This window comes from Budorcas taxicolor, chromosome X (genome assembly GCF_023091745.1).
Source record: "Budorcas taxicolor isolate Tak-1 chromosome X, Takin1.1, whole genome shotgun sequence".
NCBI classification, from domain to species: domain Eukaryota; kingdom Metazoa; phylum Chordata; class Mammalia; order Artiodactyla; family Bovidae; genus Budorcas; species Budorcas taxicolor.
Window position 1 is genome coordinate 70412041 of NC_068935.1, and position 11478 is coordinate 70423518.

General features: G+C 36.0%; 1 non-coding gene across 1 annotated transcript; it reads right to left on the reverse strand.

Annotated features, from left to right (window-relative positions):
* Nucleotides 1-365: 365 nt before the first annotated feature.
* LOC128070675 (small nucleolar RNA SNORA51) lies at nt 366-497 on the reverse strand. The gene has a single exon (XR_008201649.1). It is a non-coding gene; the product is annotated as a small nucleolar RNA SNORA51 (small nucleolar RNA).
* Nucleotides 498-11478: the final 10981 nt, after the last annotated feature.

An 11478-nucleotide genomic window follows, 5' to 3' on the forward strand; every position in this document is an offset into this window, starting at 1 on the left:
ATCTACTCAATGGACATGAGTTTGAGTAATCTCCAGGAGTTGGTGATGGACAGGGAGGCCTGGCATTGTGCAGTCCATGATGTCGCAAAGAGTCAGACATGACTGAATGACTTAACTGAACTGTCTGACTTCACACAGCAAGACAATCTCTAGGCCTGTCTGTGTTACTACAAATGGTATTATTTCACTCTTGTTTAAAGCTAAGTAATATTTCATTCAAATATGTACCAAATTGTCTTTATCTATTCATTTGTTGATGGACATTTAGGTTGCTTCCATATGCTAGCTGTTGTCAATAGTACAGCAATGAACTTTGGGGTGCAGGTATCTTTTTTTTTTTTTTTTTTCTTTTCTTTCCCTCTGCTCCATGTCCTCCCAATCACAATACAGACAAGGCACAGGGCCTTCCTGGCCTGAGGTGTATATGGGGTGGGTTTACTCTGCCTCCTCTTTCTATACAGTGTAAGAATACAGCCTGTGGTAAGCATCAGGAGCCTGATGTGCATGTATCTTTTTGAATTATGGTTTTACTCAGTTGCTAGATCAAATGGCAGCTCTGCATTTAGTTTTCTAAGGCACATTCATACTGTTCTCCTCAGTGACTGTACCAATTTACATTCACACCCACAGCATAAGACAGTGCCCTTTCTCCAGATTTTCTCAGAATTCTTTTTTTTTTTTTGTAAATATTATGGTGATGGCCATTCTTACTGATGTTAGGTGATAGATACCTCATTGCAGTTTTTGATTTGCATTTCTCTAATAATTACTGAAAGTAAAAACCTTCACATATGCTTTTTAGCCATCTGTATGTCTTCTTTGGAAAATGTATATTTGCATCTTTTGCCCATTTTTTGATCGGGTTGTTTGTTGTTGTTGTTGTTGTTTTATTGAACTACATGGGCCACTTGTATACTTTGGTGATTAACTCATTGTTAATTGTTTCATTTGCAAATTGTTTCTCCCATTCAGAGTTGTCTTTCTATTATGCAAATAGTTTAATTTGTTGTGCACAATTTTTAAGTTCAAATAGGTTCCATTTGTTTATTTTTATTTTTTATTACTCTATGAGTGGATCAAAAAGATCTTACTGTGGTTTATGCCACAGTGTTCTGCCATTATTTTCCCATAAGAATCTTATAGTATGCTGCCTTACATGTAGGTTTCTAACCCAACTTAAGTTTACTTTTGTGTATGATATTGGAGACTATTTTAATTTCATTAGTTTTTGTGTGTAGCTGTCCGTTTATTCTAACAGCACTTACTGAAGAGACTGTCTTTTCTCCATTGTACATTATTGCCTCCTTGTCATAGATAAGATGTTCATAGCTGCTCCAGTTTATCTCTACAATTTCTATCTTGTTCCACTGATCTATGTTTCCATTTTTTTGTGATAATACCATACTATTTTAATAATTGTACCTTTGTAGTGTAGTCTGAAGTCAAGGAAACTGATTCTTTCAGTCTGCTTTTCTTTCTTAAGTTTCATTTGGCTATTTTTGGTCTTTTGTGTTTTCATACAAATTGTAAATTTTTTGTTCTAATTCCGTGCAAAATGCCATTGATGATATGCTACAGATTGCATTGTAGATTGCTCTGGGTAATGTATTCATTTTGACAAACTTGATTCTTCCAATCCAAGAACATGATGTATATCTCCATCTGTTAGTATCATCTTTAATTTCTTTCATCCATATCCTATAGTTTTCTGCATACAGATTTTTTTGTTACCTTAGGTAGATTTATTCCTAGAAATTTCATTTTTGATGAAACTTTAAATTGAATAGTTTGCTTAATTTCACTTTCTGATCTTTTGTTATTAGCATATAGGAATGCACAATACTATTTGCATTAATTTTATACCCTGCAATATAGACAAATTCATTGATGTGCTCTCATATTTTTCTGGTGGCATCATCAAGATTGTATATATATACTATCATGTCATCTGTCCAATAAAGGACAGAAATGGTATGGACCTAACAGAAGCAGAAGATACTAAGAAGAGCTGGCAAGAATACATAGAAGAACTATACAAAAAAGATCTTAATGACTCAGATAACCTCGGAGGTGTGATCACTCACCTAGAGCCAGACATCATGGAATGTGAAGTCAAGTGGCCCTTAGGAAGCATCACTATGAACAAAGCTAGTGGAGGTGATGGAATTCCAGTTGAGATACTTAAAATCCTAAAAGATGATGCTGTGAAAGTGCTGCACTCAATATGCCAACAAATTTGGAAAACTCAGCAGTAGCCATAGAAATGGAAAAGGTCAGTTTTCATTCCAACCCCAATGAAAGGCAATGACAAAGGTTGTTCAAACTACCACATAATTGCATTCATCTCACACTAGCAAAGTAACGCCCAAAAGTTTCCAAGGTAGGCTTCAACAGTACGTGAACAAAGAACTGCCAGATGTTCAAGCTGGATTTAGAAAAGGCAGAGGAATCAAATTACCAACATCTGTTGGATCATAGAAAAAGCCAGAGAAATCCAGAAAAAACATATACTTCTGCTTAATTGAATACACAAAAGCCTTTGACTGTGTGGTCACAACAAACTGTGGAAAAAACTTTCAAGAGATGGAAATAACAGACTCCCTTACCTGCCTCCTGATAAACCTGTATGCAGGTCAAAAAGCAACAGTTAGAATTGGGCATGAAACAGTGGATGGGTCCAAAATTGGGAGAAGAATACATCAAGGTTGTATATTGTCACCCTGCTTATTTAACTTATATGCAGAGTACATCATGTGAAATGCAGGACTGGATGAAGCACAAGCTGGAATCACGATTGCTGGGAGAAACATAACCTCAGAGATGCAGCTAACACCATCCTTATGGCAGAAAGCAAAGAAGAACTAAAAAGCCTCTTGATGAAAGTGAAAGAGAAGAATGGAAAAGCTGGCTGAAAACTCATCATTCAGATCTTGACATCTGGTCCCATCACTTCATGGCAAATAAATGGGGGAACAATGGAAACAGTAACTTTATTTTCTTGGGCTCCAAAATCACTGCAGATGGTGACTGCAGCCATGAAATTTAAAAATGCTTGCTCCTTGGAAGAAAAGCAATGATTAATCTAGACAAAATATTGAAAAGCAGAGGCATTACTTTTCCAACAAGTTCTGTCTAGTCAAAACTTTGTTTTTTTCTGGTAGTAAAAGTGTGAGTGTTTGACCATAATGAAAGCTGAGTTCCAAAGAACTGATGCTCTCTAGCTGTGGTGTTAGATAAGACTCCTGAGAATCTCTTGGACAGCAAGAAGTTCAAACCAGTCCACTGTAAAGGAAATTAACCCTAAATATTAATTGGAAGGACTGATTCTGAAGCCAAGGCTCCAATACTTTGGCCACCTGATGCAAAGAACTGTTTCCTTGGAAAATAGCCTGATGCTGGGAGAGATTGAAAGAGAAGAAGGGGATGACAGAGGTTGAGATGGTTGGATGACATTACCAAGTTGATGGACATGAGCTTGATCTAGCTCCGGGAATTGGTGATGGACAGAGAAACCTGGTATGCTGCAGTCTATGGGGTCACAAAGAGTTGTACATGACTGAGTAACTGAACTGAACTGATAATGTCATTGGAAAACAGTGATAGTTTTACCACTTCTTTTCCAATTTGAATTCCTTTTACTTGTTTTTCTTCTGACTGTGATGGCTAGGACTTCCAAACCTATGTTGAATAAAAGTGGTGAAAGTGGACATCCTTGTATTATTCTTGATCTTAGGTGAAGTGCTTTCATTCTCACAAATAAGAATGATATTTCCTATGGGTTTGTCATATATGGCCTTTATTCTGTTGAGGTAAGTTCCATCTATGCCCATTTTTTTAGACTTTTTGTCATACATGGGTTTGCATTTTGTCAAAACTTTTTTCTGCACCTATTGATATGATCATATAGCTTTTATTCTTCAATTTATTGATGTGGTGTATCATTTTGTTTGATTTGCAGATATTGTAAAACCCTTGCATCCCTGAGATAAATCCCAATTGATCATGGTGTATAATCATTTTAATGTGTTGTTGGACTCAATTTGATAGTTTTGTTAAGGTTTTTTGTGTTTATATTCATCAGTTATATTGGTTTCTAATTTTCTTTTTTGTGAGTGATTATCTCTGGATTTGCTATCAGGGTGAACATGGCCTCATAGAATGAGTTTTGGAGTTATTCTTCTGCAGATTTTTGGAAGAGTTTCATCAGGATACATCTCAAATCTCCTGTAAATGTTTGACAGAATAACCTTATGAAGCATCTGGTCCTGGACTTTGGTTTAATGGTATTTTTTATTCCCAGTTTCAATATCAGTACTTGTGATTAGTCTATTCTTATTTTCTGTTTCCTCTTGGTTGTGACTTGGAAGGTTGCACTTTTATAAGAAATCATCCATTTCTTCTAGTTTGTTTATTTTATTGGTGTATTGTTGCTTGTTGTTGTCTCATAATCTTTTGTATTTCTGTGGTGTATTTTTTTTTTTTCATTTCTAATTTTGTTGAATTGAGTTTTTTCTCTTCTTTCTTCTTACTAAACATTTATAAATTTTGTGTATCTTTTCAAAGAACCAGCTTTTGGTTTCATTGACCTTTGGTACTGTTTTTTCCCCTATTTCATTTATTCCTGCTCTGGCTTTTATGACTTCTTTTTTTTTTTTTCTACTCACTTTAGGCTATGATTATTCTTCCTCTAGTTACTTTAGATGACAGGTTATGCTGTTTATTTGGAATTTTTCTTGTTTCTGGGCTATGATAGTATTTCTATAAACTTCTGTCTTAGAACTGCCTTTACTCTGTTTCATAGGTTTTGGATCACTGTGTTTTCATTTTTATTTGTCTCTAGGTATTTTTTAATTTCCTTTTTTATTTCTTCAGTGGTCCATTGGTTGTTTAATAGCATACTGTTTAGCCTCCACATCTTTGTGTTTTAGTGTTTATTTTTTTCTTTTAGTTGATTTATAATCTTACTGCATTGTGGTCAGAAAAGATGTTTGATATGATTTAAATTTTCTTGAATTTACTGAGTTTTAATTTGTTGTCCAGTATGTGATCAATCCTGGAGAATGTTTTATGTGAGCTTGACAAGAATGTGTGTTCTGCTGCTTTCTGATGGAATGCTCTTCAAATATCAGTTATTTCCATCTGATTTAATATAGCATTTAAAGCCTCAGTTTTTTTATTGCTTTTTTGTCTGGAGGATCTCTCCATGGATGCAACTGTGACGTGAATGCCTTCCAGTATTATTTCATTACTGTCATTTTTTTCATTTATGACTGTTAGTATTTGTCATATATTGAGGTGGCTCTATTTTGGATCTATCTATCCATCTCTCTCTCTCTCTCTCTCGCTCTCTCTCTCTCTCTCTATATATATATATACATATATATATGTATATATATACAATTGTTATAACTTCTTGAGCTGTTCCCTTAATCAGTATGCAGTTTTATTATTTGTCTCTTGTAACAGTATTTATTTTAAAGTTGCTTTTTTTTTTTTTTTTTAATATGAGTATTGCTAATCTGGACATGAGTTTGAGCAGTCTCCAGGAGTTGATGATGGACAGGGAAGCTTGGTGTGCCACAGTCCATGAGGTCACAAAGAGTCAGACACAACTGAGTGACTGAACTGAACTGATTGCTACTCTCCAGCTTTCCTTTGGTTTCCATTGGCATGGAATACCTTTTCCATTCCTTTACTTTCAGTCTGTATATGTCCCTAGATCTGAAGTGGGTATCTTGTGCTGCTGCTTCTAAGTCGCTTCAGTTGTGTCTGACTCTGTGCAACCCCATAGACGGTAGCCCACCAGGCTCCCACCATCCCTGGACTTCTCCAGGCAAGAACACTGGAGTGGGTTGCCATTTCCTTCTCCAACGCATGAAAGTGAAAAGTGAAAGTGAAGTTCCTTAGTCATGTCCAACTCTTAGCGACCCCATGGACTGCAGCCCACCAGGCTCCTCTGTCCATAGGATTTTCCAGGCAAGAGTAGTGGAGTGGGGTGACACTGACTTCTCCAGGGTATTTTGTAGACAACATATATAAAGGTATTGCTTTTGCATTCATTCAACCAGTCTTTTGATTGTATCTTTTGATTGCAACATATAATCCATACATTTAATGTAATTATTGACATGCATGTTTTATTATCATTCTAGAAAAAAAAATATCTTTTTGGTTGGTCTTTTTTATTTTCCTTCCTCTTTTGTTCTCTTCTCTTGTGATTTGATGACTAACTTTAGTAATGTGTTTCAATTCCACTTTCTTTTGTGTGTGTGTGTGTATTGAAGAATTCTGGTTTGCGGTTACCTTGAAGTTTTGATATAGCAGTCTATATATAATCAAGATCAATTCAACTTATTGGTCTCAATGTTAAGTGCATTTCCAGTATCCTACTTTTGCACTCTCCTCTTCTCATGGTTGCTAGTTTTGATAACATATTAGTACGCAGATAATTTCCTATCTTTATTGCTTGCCTTCACCAATGAGCTTTTCCATTTGTAATTTTCTTGTTTCTAGTTGTGACATTTCTTGCTTTCTATATAGCTTCCTTTAGCATTTATTGCAAATCTGGTTTGGTGGTGTTAAATTATTTTAGCTTTTTCTTGTCTGTAAAGCTTTTGACTTCTCCATAAAATCTGAATGAGAGCCTTGTTGTATAAAGTATTCTTTGTTTTAAGTTCTTTCCATTTATCTTACTAAATATATCATGCCGATACCAACTTTTTTGTAGATTTTCTGCTAAAAAATCAGTTGATAAATCTATGAGAGTTCCTTTGTATCTTATTTGTTTATTTTCCCTTGTTGCTTTTAATATTTTTCTTTGTCTTTAATTTTTGTTAGTTTGAACATTGTCTCATCATGATCCTCCTTGTGTTTATCTTGCCTGAGACTCTCTGCACTTCTTGAACTGGGATTACTCTTTCTTTTCCCATGTTAGGGACATTTTTGTCTATTATTTCTAAAAATATTTCTTCAGGTACTTACGCTCTCCTTCTGAGACACCTATAATTCAAATGTTGACACATTTAATGTTGTCTCAGAAATCTTAGATAGCCCTCATTTCTTTTCATTCTTTAATTTATTTATTTATTTCAAAGAATAATTGCTTTACAATATTGGTTTGATTTCAGCCATACATCAACATGAATTTGCCATAGGTGTACACATCTCCCCTCCCTCTTCAACCTCCCTCCCACCTCTCATGTATCTAGGCTGTTACAGAGACCCTGTTCCTTGGCAGTGATTTCCACCATTCTGTCTTCCAGCTGCTGTTCCCTTTTTCTGTCTCATATAATGTGCTACATTTTTTTCTAGTGTACTTTTCATTTAACTCATTGTATTGTTCATCTCTCTTTTTTTTTTTTTAGATCTTCTAACTGTTCCCTAAACATTTCTTGCATGCACTCTGCGCTCAATCTGTACCTCCATTCTTTATTGATATTTTGCTTTAACTTTACTATCATTACCCTTAATTATTTTGGGGATAGACTGCCTATCTCCACTTCACTTAGTTTCTCTTCTTCTCTTGCTTCTTCCTTTGGGATATATTCCTCTGTAATTTCATTTTATCTAATTTTTTGTGATTGCAGTTTTCATTCTGCATGCTGCGTGGTTGTAGTTCTTTTTACTTCTATTGTCTGCTTCCTGTTTGAAAAGGCTGATCTCCAGGGGTTTGTCCAGTTTTCCTGGTGGGAGGGATTGTTTTTTGTTGTTGTTGTTGTTGTTCCCCACTGGTGGATGGAGCTGGGTCTTTTCTCTCTGGTTGGCAGGGCTGTGTCAAGGGGTGTCTTTAGCAGACAGCTTTAGGCTACGGAAGACTATAATAAGCCTATGATGGTTGGTATTGTGTTCTCACCATGTTGATTGTTTTGCCTGAAATGTCCCAGTCTTGGTGAGAAAATAGCAGTCTCCAACAAGGCTCACTACAATAAGTACTCCCCAGAACTACCACCAGTTTCTTTTTTTTCTGCAGAGAATCAGCTGTTCCCTGTTACAGCAAGAGACCCTCCAATACAAGTAGGTAGGTCTGTCCTAAACACTCATAAGGTCACTGTTGTTTCCCCTGGGTTCTGGTGCACATGAAACCCTGTGTGTACTCTCCAAGAGTCCAGTTTATATTTGCCCCAGTCTTTTGGAATTCCTATGTCCTGCTGGCCTTCAAAGCCAGATACCTAGGGGCTAATCCTCCCAATGACTCCCAATGGGAGTCTGAAGTGAGGCTCAGAACTTTCACTCCTATGGGAGAAACCCTGCAATATAATTATTGTTCATTTTGTGGGTCACCTGTCAAGTGTATATGAAATTTGTTTTTATCACAATTGTTCCCCCTGCCATCTTTTTGTGGCTTGTTCTTTGTCTTTTGATGTAGGGTATCCTTTTTTGTAGTTTGAGCTTTTTTTTTTTTTTTTTTTTTGTGGTCAATGGTTTTTGAGCAGCTATTTGTGATTTTAGTGTTTTGATGAGAGGGAGTGAGGGAGTGAGCTCATGCTTTTCTCTGCCATCTTTTCTCCACCTCTTTCCATTGCCTAAAAATTTTATTGATGAATGTTCACAATCATTATAAAAGAAGATACCTATTCCCTCACAGCCTTATAACTCAGAGGAAGCACAAATTGCTTTGTCAATTGTAATATACTCTGTACTTATCAAGTTTCAGGTGAATTAAAAAAGGAATATATTTAGATATTGTAAGCAGAAATATATTTAATTCAAGAAACTGAGTGCCTAATACATTTATGGATAGATTTGATGCCTTGGCTTTCACTAAAACTGCAGGACTCAATAATGTAAAAATATACCTGGTGGCTCAGATGATAAATAATCTGCCTTCAATGCAGTATACCCAGGTTCAATCCATCAGTCAAGAAGATTCCCTGGAGAAGAGAATGGATACTCACTCCAATATTCTTGCCTGGGGAATTCCATGGATGGAGGAGCCTGGTGGGCTACAGTCCATGGGATTGCAAAGAGGTGAACACGAGTGAGCAACTAACACCTTCATTAAAAAAAACAACAACAACAACATAATAGTATGCCTAATCATAACTTGCATAATCAGAAAGGTGGAGATCCAGTTAGAATTTAGTGAACTTTTTGGTCTCTTGAATACACTGCTGGATTGTTATAATCAGGAAACAGGGATCCATGATTCAGTGACCACCATCAGCAGGATTACCATTACAACTGCCTCCTGACAACCATGAATCTAATGACCTAAACCTGGAGTGGGGGTTCATTGAATAACCTAATATCTCCACAACTGTGCTTGCCAACAGAAATGGGAAGATAACTTCTAACTTCAGCTTATTAAATCTCAAACAAATACTATAATTGGCAGAAACTTGTTCCTATCTAGACTCTAGAGAGTCTGATCAATGATACCTAATATTTTCAATAAAATGTGAGACTAGCTTTAGATTTACAGGAAATTTTCAGAGATAGGATAGAAAATTTCCACATATGTTGCATACAATTTTGGCTATAGCTAGCACCTTTCATTAATATGGTACAATTGTTACAGTTAATGAAACAATATTGATGCACTATTATTATATAAATCCTATACTTTATGTGAATTTCCTTAGTAATTACCTAACAGCTTTATTTCCTCTCCTGTGATCTCATCCAGGACACCACATTACATTTAATAGTCATGTCTCCTTAGGCTCCTTCAGTCTGTGATGGCTTCTCAAGCTTTGTTGTTTTTGATGACTCTAAGAATTCTAAGTACTGGACAATTGTGTTGTAGATTGTTTACAATGACTACATCTTGGCTTTTTCTCATGGTTAGACAATGTATATGGTTTGAGGGGATGGATACCACAGAGATGAAGTGATGTTCTTAACACATCATATCAAGTGTACATTATATCAACATAAATTATGATTATTGATATTGACTTTGATTACCCACCACAGGTAATTTTTAAGGATGTCAATATAAAGTTAATTTTCATTGAAAGTTAACACTTTCAATGTTGCTATTGTTCAGTTGCTAAGTTGTGTCAGAAGCTTTCTGACCCCATGGACAGTATCATGCCAGGATCCTCTGTGCTCCACTATCTCTGGGAGTTTGCTCAAATTCATGTCCACTGAGTTGATGATTCTATCTATCTCATCCTCTTTTGCCCCCTTCTCCTTTTGCCTTCAATTGTTCACAGTATCAGGGTCTATTTCCAATGTGTTGGCTCTTTGCACCAGGTGGCCAAAGTATTGGAACCTCAGCATCAGTCCTTCCAATGAATATTCAGAGTTGATTTCCATTAGGATTGACTGGTTTGATCTCCTTACTGAGAGATCTCCTTACTGAGACTCTCAAGATTTTGCTTCAGCATCAAAATTTGAAAATATCAATTCCTCAGCACTCAGCCTTCTTTATGGTCTGACTCTCACATCCAAAATGAGGTCTGGAACAGTTATAGCTTTGAGTATATGGATCTTTGTCAGCAAAATGATGTTTCTGCTATTTAATACGATGTTCTAGGTTTGTCACTCTGGAGGAGGGCATGGCAACCCACTCTAGTATTCTTGCTTGAAGAATCTCATAGGCAGAGGAGCCAGGAGGGCTACAGTCCATAGGGTTGTAAAGATTAGGAAACAATTGAAGCAATATAGCACACATAAACAATAGGTTTGTCATAGCTTTCCATCCAAGGAGCAGTAGTCTTTTAATTTTATGGCTACAGTCCTGAACATTGATTTTGAAGTCCAAGGAAGTAAAATTGTCACTGCTTCCTCTCTTTCCCCTTCTATTTGCAAGGAAGGGATGGGGCTGGATAACATGATCTCAGTTTTTTAAATGCTGAGTTTTAAGTCAACTTTTTCACTCTCCTCTTTCACTCTTATCACAAGGCTTTTATTATTATTATTATTATTATTATTATTATTATTATTTTACTTTACAACAAGGCTTTTTAGTTCCTCTTCACTTTCTGCCATTAGAGTGGTATCATTTGCATATCTGTGGTTGTTGATATTTCTTCCAGCAGTTTTGATGCCAGCATGGGATTCATCCAGCGCAACATTTTGCATGTTATACTCCACATATTCATTTAAATTGAATAAGTGGGATGAAAACATACAGCCTATTTGTACTCTTTTTACAATTTTGAACAAGTCTATTGTTATATGTCCAGTTCTAACAGTTGTTTCCTAACCCACATACAGGCTTCTCAGTAGACAGGTAGACAGGTAAGGTGGTCCAATACTCCCATCTTTTTAAGAATTTTCCATAGTTTGTTGTAATCCACACAGTCAAAGGCTTTAACATAGTCAATGAAGCAGATATTTTTCTGGAATTCCTTTGCTCTATCCATGATTGAATGAATGTTAACAATTTGATCTCTGGTTCCTTTGTCTTTTAGAAACTTAGCTGATACATATGGAAGTTCTTGATTAACATACCCCTGAACCCTAGTGTGAAGGATTTTGAGCTTAACCTTTCTAGCATGTGAAATGAGTACAATTGTATGGTAGTTGGAA